This window comes from Vombatus ursinus, unplaced genomic scaffold, assembly GCF_900497805.2.
Source record: "Vombatus ursinus unplaced genomic scaffold, bare-nosed wombat genome assembly UNPS02014810.1, whole genome shotgun sequence".
In the NCBI taxonomy this organism is placed as follows: Eukaryota; Metazoa; Chordata; class Mammalia; order Diprotodontia; family Vombatidae; genus Vombatus; species Vombatus ursinus.
In genome coordinates, this window is record NW_020954588.1 from 44,244,181 (window position 1) to 44,251,015 (window position 6,835).

Here is a 6,835-nt window from a genome sequence, read left to right on the forward strand (position 1 = left end):
TAGTAACAATTGTTCTCTGGTGGCTGGGGCTGAAGTGGTTTGTCACCCCTTGGCTGAGCTTACCTACTTTAAAGGCCAAGGAAGAAAAGAGGTTTGAAATCCAAGAGGCAAGGGGGAAAACAAACCCAGCCCCGCAGCCAGCTGGAGGGACCAGAGACCGTGTGAGGCACCGTCCACATGGGCCAGATAAATGTCAGAGTCACAAGAATCTAAGACTGCCAACACCAGGAAGGGCTTCCCAGCCCCCTTGAAAGGAAAGGAAGGCAAGCTCTCCCAGGAGGCAGCCCTCCCTCTGGCTCTCATGACTGCAATCCTTTGGGCACTGCCGTACACACCCAGGCTGATGTGGGAGCAGAGGGTTAATGTAAGGACAGCAGGAAATAAGGCAAAGGAACCAAAGGACTTTTTAGATCCCTGCTGCCTTTGCCCCTCCAAACCTGCCAGCACCAGGGACCGTTTCCCTGGCGGGTGCTTTCTCTCTGGTTCCCTGGAAATCCCTGGCATCAGAACACATGGAGGAAGCTGTCTGGCAGGAGGAGCTTTTGTGAAATAGGAATAAATGGGTGCACATATAAAAAAACAAATCAGAAAGCCCACAAGCAGATGCTGGGCTATAGGCACATGACTGCCAAGAAAGGAGCCTTCTATGATGCAGCAACTCGAACAGAATTGATTCCATCCCCATGATTGAAAAAAATGAAAAGGTTCAACTACGGCCCCAAAGTAAAAGGTTACTCATTCTTTAGAGTCACGTTGGCTCCACTAGAGAGGTCTTTATTGACAGAGGCATTTTAATATCCTCTCTTCCCCTCAGACAGCCCTCCTTTTCAATATTTCCATCCTTAGCAAGGAACACCTCCACTCCTCATCTAGTCCAGTTCCCAACCTTTTTATTCTCTTCTTTTTATTTCTCTTTCATTTAAGAACCAAAGAATGGGGGGAGGGGCAGATAGACCTGAGAAGTCTTCAAGTCCAATCCCTTCATTTTACAGATGGGGAAAATGAGGCAGAGGGTTTAAGTGACTAGCCCTGGGTCACACAGCTAGTAAGAGTCTGAGGCAGGAACTGATCTCAGACCTTCCTGCCTCCAAGTCCATCATTCTACTCACAGAGCCCTACTACTAGTAAGTGTCTGAGGTAGGATTCAAACCCAGGTCTTTCTGCCTCCAAGCCCAGTACTTTCTCAACTATACTCTGCTATCTCCTAAGTTCAGGTTACAATACCATCAGTCACAAAGTCCTATCAAGCCTCCATAATAATAAAAATGATAACAATAGCAAACATTTATTCAGTGCTTCAAGGTCCACAAAGCACTTTACACATATTATCTTATATAATCTTCATACCAACACTATGAGGTAAATGCAGTTTATTGCCACTTTGCACATGAGAGAATTAAGGCTGAGAAAGGTGGGAATGGTGTCTTTCTGTCTCCTTTTCCTTGTCAACAGCCACTAAATTCAGTCAAGCCAAATCAAGACAAGTTAAAACTCACTGGATTTGGGGGCATTGTAAAGCTGCCTGAGTTCCTTTTCTTAGGCTCATAGGCTGTAGAGCTGGGAGAGACATTAGCACGTCTAGTCTGATCTCCTCATTTTGTAAAGGAGAAAATTGAGACCCAGACAAGTAAAATGATTTACCCACAATCACACAAATACTAAATAGTGGAGTCAGAATGTAATCACCCACTTAGCAAGCGTGTATTAAGCTCGTATTGTATGCCAGGTACTGTGCTAGGTGCTGGAGATACAAAAGAAAAGAATGAAACAGTATCTACTACTAAAGAATTTCCATTCTATGAAAAGAGATGATGTGGACCTATACAAGTATCTTCAGAATAAATACATGGCTGCTAGTTCGGAGCTGCCATCTCACAGATCTGACTTATTGGTGGGCCTTGCCCATCATTGCTTAATCTGCAAAGATGTCTGACAAACCAGATATGGCTGAGATTCCTAAATTTGGTAAGTTTAAATTGAAGAAGTCAGAAACACAAGAGAAAAACCCACTGCCTTCAAAAAAAAAACAATCGAACAGGAAAAGCAAGCAAGCGAATCATAATGAAATCTGCCCTGACATTATGCACTGTGCATTCCATAAGCATTGCCTTCTTAATTTTACTTCTCTTGGCTATTTAACTTTGTAAGATGCAAAGAGGTTGGATAAAGTCTAAATAACTGTGTTGCCCCTTTCAACATCAGAAGAATTAAGAGCTACTGACACTGAATTGAATGAAGGCCGAGCTGGCTATGTCTTTCCATCTGCCTGTCCTGGCTAGTTTGGATCCTGGTATCATTAAATTTTTTTTTTTTAAAAAGAGCTTGCATGTTGGTGAAAAGAAGAACTGGGGTGGGAATACAGTAAATCTAGTTAACAGTAAAATGCAAAGTTGAACCAAGGTCCTGGCAAGCTGTAAAATGCAGTTAATTAGAGTTCCATTTTTTTTCAAATGATTTTAATTATTGGAATGTATAATTTTTTAAAATATGCAAATAAAAAGTCTTAAAACCTAAAAAAACCAATACATGGTTGTTGGAAGGGAGTTAGCAACTGATGGGAATCCAATCCAGCTCCTCTGATTCTAAATGGAATCTTCTCTCCAATCATACCACCATGAGTCACCTTTCTGAATTCATCCCTACCCCTTCTTAGTGGATGGCCAACATTTGAGGCAATTGTTTGTCTTGTATTTTGTTAAAGCACACACACACACACAAATCACTGATCCATTTCATACATCTTCACCATCAACTGGAACATCTCTATCATTGGATTTCCTGGTAGAGATCACTTGTGTTCTGTGTTGGGAAATTAGCTTGATCAGACTTCGCCCAAGCAGGCGCTAGAGAGCTGTCCAGGGTTGGGAACCCAGCTCTTTAATGTCTCTGAGACTGCTATAAAAGAGATAAATATGGAGTTGGGAACCTCCTTTCAGACTTTGTCAAAGGTTGTTGCATCAAATAGAACCAGCTTGTTGACCTTGTCTCAAATTTTTCCCTTTGTCTACTTCTTTTCAGATTTGCCCCCAGACTTGTACATGAGGTTTTTGTCCTTCTTGGGCAACATGCTGGCTTCTTTCTTCTTGTTGTCACCTTTGACCAGTATGAAGAAGTTTCAAGAGCTCTGGATACAAGCATCACCCAGCTAAGATATTGGACAGAAAAAAAATCACCATCAGTCACTGAAATTATAAATTATCTTTGGGTCACCCTTTCCCCTTGGCTTGCCGGGGTATTGAATATTCCCTCTGTTTGAATAATTACTTTGGGTTTGGGCAGCATTTTCCCCAAATAATTTGGTACAAAATATTCTGGGGCTGGTCATATAATGCCAGACCCATATGTGTGTAGAGCTCCAGGATCAAGGCCAGGTACCACAAGAGGCAAGTATATTAAACAAGGGTCAGAGTTGACAAAAACAGGAATTTCTAGGGGCAGAGTTATGCACAACAGGTGTTTCTCAGGTCAGTTATAGACTATACATGTTTATGAAAGCAGACCACAAGATGAAGGTCAGAGTTGCACCATTTTTCCCTTTGGAGTCTCTCTGACTTCTATAGCATGGAGAAGAGGATTATTCATTCTTCTACAAAAGGGGCAAGTACTCCATTTTTTCATTCTGTTGACTGTTCTCTGGCCAATCAGGACTCCTAAGTCCTTTCTAGACGTTGGCCAAAGCATACTTACAAAGCTGAATTCCACAAAATAATTCCACAATTTCATCAAGAGAGAATTTTAATGGTGATTATTATGTTACATACTAAAGGAGAATTCTTAGTAACAAATGTAAGGATCTATCAAAAATGACATCTACGTAAAGAAAACAGAATCTTCAATGATAATCCCAAACATAAGAGTTAATCAATAAGTATTTTTGCTGTTGTTCAGTTGTTCGGTCATGTCCAATTTCTTGTGACCCCACGGGCCATCTCCGGGCCCTTCTATCCTTCACGGTTTCCCAAAGTCTGTCCAAGTTCATGTGCATTGCTTTTATGACATTATCTATTCATCTCATCCTCTGCCACTCCCTTCTTCTTTTGCCTTCAATCTTTCCCAACATCAGAGTCTTTTCCAATGAGTCCCATCTATTCATTATGTGGCTAAAGTATTTAAGTTTCAGCTTCAGTATTTGATATTCCAGTTAATAGCCTCAATTAATTTCTTTAAGTATTGACTGATTTGACCTCCTTGCTGTCCAAGAGACTTTCAAAAGTCTTCTCTAGTGCCACAATTCAAAAGTGTCTGTTCTTTGGCACTCAGCTTTCTTTATAGTGCAACTCTCACAGCCATACATTGCTACCAGAAAAAAATCATAGCTTTGATTACATGGTCATCTGTCAGCAAGGTAATGACTGTTTTTTAGTATGCTATCCAAATTTGCCATAGCTTTCCTTCCAAAGAGCAAACCTCTTTTAATTTCATGGCTGTAGTCACCATCTGCAGCAATCTTTGAGCCCAAAAATACAAAATCTGACACTGTTTCCATTTCTTCTCCCTCTATTTGCCAGGAAATTATGGAATCGGTTGCCAAGATCTTAGTTTTTTTTTTTCACATTAAGTTTCAAGCCAGTTTTTATGCTCTTCTCTTTCACCCTCATCAAGAGGCTTCTTAATTCCTCTTCACTTTCTGCCATCAGAGTAGTATCATTTGCATATCTGAGATTGTTGATATTTTCCCCAGCAATCTTAATTCTGGCTTTTGATTCATCCAGCCTGGCATTTCACAGGATATACTCCGCATATAAGTTAAATAAGTAAAGTGGCGATATACAGCCTTGTTGTACTCCTTTTCCAATCTTAAACCAAGCAATTGTTCCATATTCAGTTCTAACTGCTGCTTCTTGGCCTGCACACAGGTTCCTCAGGAGGCAAGTCTGGTCCTCCCATCTCTTTGAAGACTTGCCACATTTGGTTGTGATCCACAGTCAAAGGCTTTAGCATAGTCAATGAAGCAGAAGTAGATGTTTTTCTGGAACTCCCTTGCTTTCTCCACAAACCAGCCAGTGTTGGCAATTTGGTGTCTGATTCCTCTGCCTCTTCAAAAACCAACCTGCTCTTCTAGTAATTTTCAGTTCACATATTTCTGAAACCTAAATTGAAGAATCTTTAGGCATAACCTTGTTGGCATGTGGAATAAATGCAATTGTCTAGCAATTTGAACATTCTTTGGCATTGTCCTTCTTTAGGATTAGGACATAAACTGACTTTTTCCAATCTAGTGGCCACTGTTGAGTTTTCCAATTTTTCTGGCATATTAAGTGCAGTACTTCAACAGCATCGTCTAGGTGCTCAGCTGGAATTCCATCACCTCCACTAGCCTTTCTGTTAGCAATGTTTCCTAAAGCTCATAACTTCATTCTCAGGTATTTACTAAATATCTATTATTTGTTAGGCCCTGTGGATACAACTGTGATGAATGAAATAGTTCCTACTTACAAGGAATTTATATTACATGTAAGAATATAGGCCATATAAATATAAATTGAATATACATATGTATACAACGCAGATTTTTATATGTGTATATGTATATATATACATATATACACACACATATATACATATATATATATTAATTTGGGAGGGAGGACACTAGCAGTTGAGGGGACAGGGGACAAGAAAGGCTCCCTGCAGAAGATGGGGGATTCAAGCGGGGAGAGGCTTGAAGCTTTTGGAATAATCTAGGGGAGAGGTGATGAGGCTGAACCAAGAAAGTCACTGTGGGAGTGAAGAAAAGGCATCTGATGGGAGAGATGATGTGAAGGTAGGCAAGATGCATAATTATCATTAGATCAGTCTGTTTCCTTGGCCAAAAAAGACCTGTAGATCTGTACAAAAATCTTCATGAATTTTTCAGTTCCTGGCAAAGAGAAGAAAGGAAGAAGGAGGGGAAGGAAAAGGTCAAAGAGAATATTCCCAATTCCTCCTCATTTGCTCCTTAAAAGCCTTATGTGTCCTTCTGCCTACGGAGAAGTTGGAGAGCCCCCCAAGATCCTCTAGTGCTCCAATCTTCAGCACAGAAGGAACTCAGGACAGAGAGCCTGTTCACCTGGCTGCTGATTTGTGGCCAGCTAGGAGGTCAGAGACAAGGAGAAAGAAAGCACACAAGGGCAAAACCCAAGATTTCAAAGGACCTGGCCAAAGCCATGCCTACTGCTTCTGCTCACATTAGCTCTTACTCACATACCCTACTGCAAAGACCCAAGGCTATACTACAGTTCCAGTCTTTAAGGGTAACTAAATCAAATGAAATAACATAGGTGTGAAATAACATAATGCTTGTTTTATTTCATAAATTTAAAAAATAGGGGCAGCTAGGTGGCGCAGTGGATAGAGCACTGGCCCTGAAGTCAGGAGGACCTGAGTTCAAATCCGACCTCTGACCAAACACTTGACACTTACTAGCTGTGTGACCCTGAGCAAGTCACTTAACCCCAATTGCCTAAAATAAATAGATGAATGAATGAATGAATGAATAAATAACATAGGTAAAGTACTTTGTAAACCATAAATATTATATAAGTGATAGCTATTATTCTCTTTCTTCTTATCATCATCATCATTATTGTTATTATTAGCTCTTCCAGGAGATTTTTTGTTGTTGTTTAGTTGTTTTCAGCTATATTTAACTCTTCATGACCTTTTTGGGGTTTTCTTGGCAGAGATACTGGAGTGGTTTGTAATTTCCTTCTCCAGCTCCTTTTATGGATGAGGAAACTGAGGCAAGCAGGGTTAAGTGATTTGTCCAGGGTCACATAGCTAGTAAGTGCCTGAGGCTGGATTTGAACTCAGGTCTTCCTGACTCCAGGCCTGGTGCTCTATCCATTGCACCCCC

The 6,835-nt window shown here is 40.7% G+C and overlaps 1 pseudogene; it reads left to right on the forward strand.

Moving 5' to 3' along the window:
• The first annotated feature begins 1,925 nt into the window (after positions 1-1,925).
• LOC114053235 lies at positions 1,926-2,062 on the forward strand (annotated as a pseudogene).
• The last annotated feature ends 4,773 nt before the right edge of the window (positions 2,063-6,835 follow it).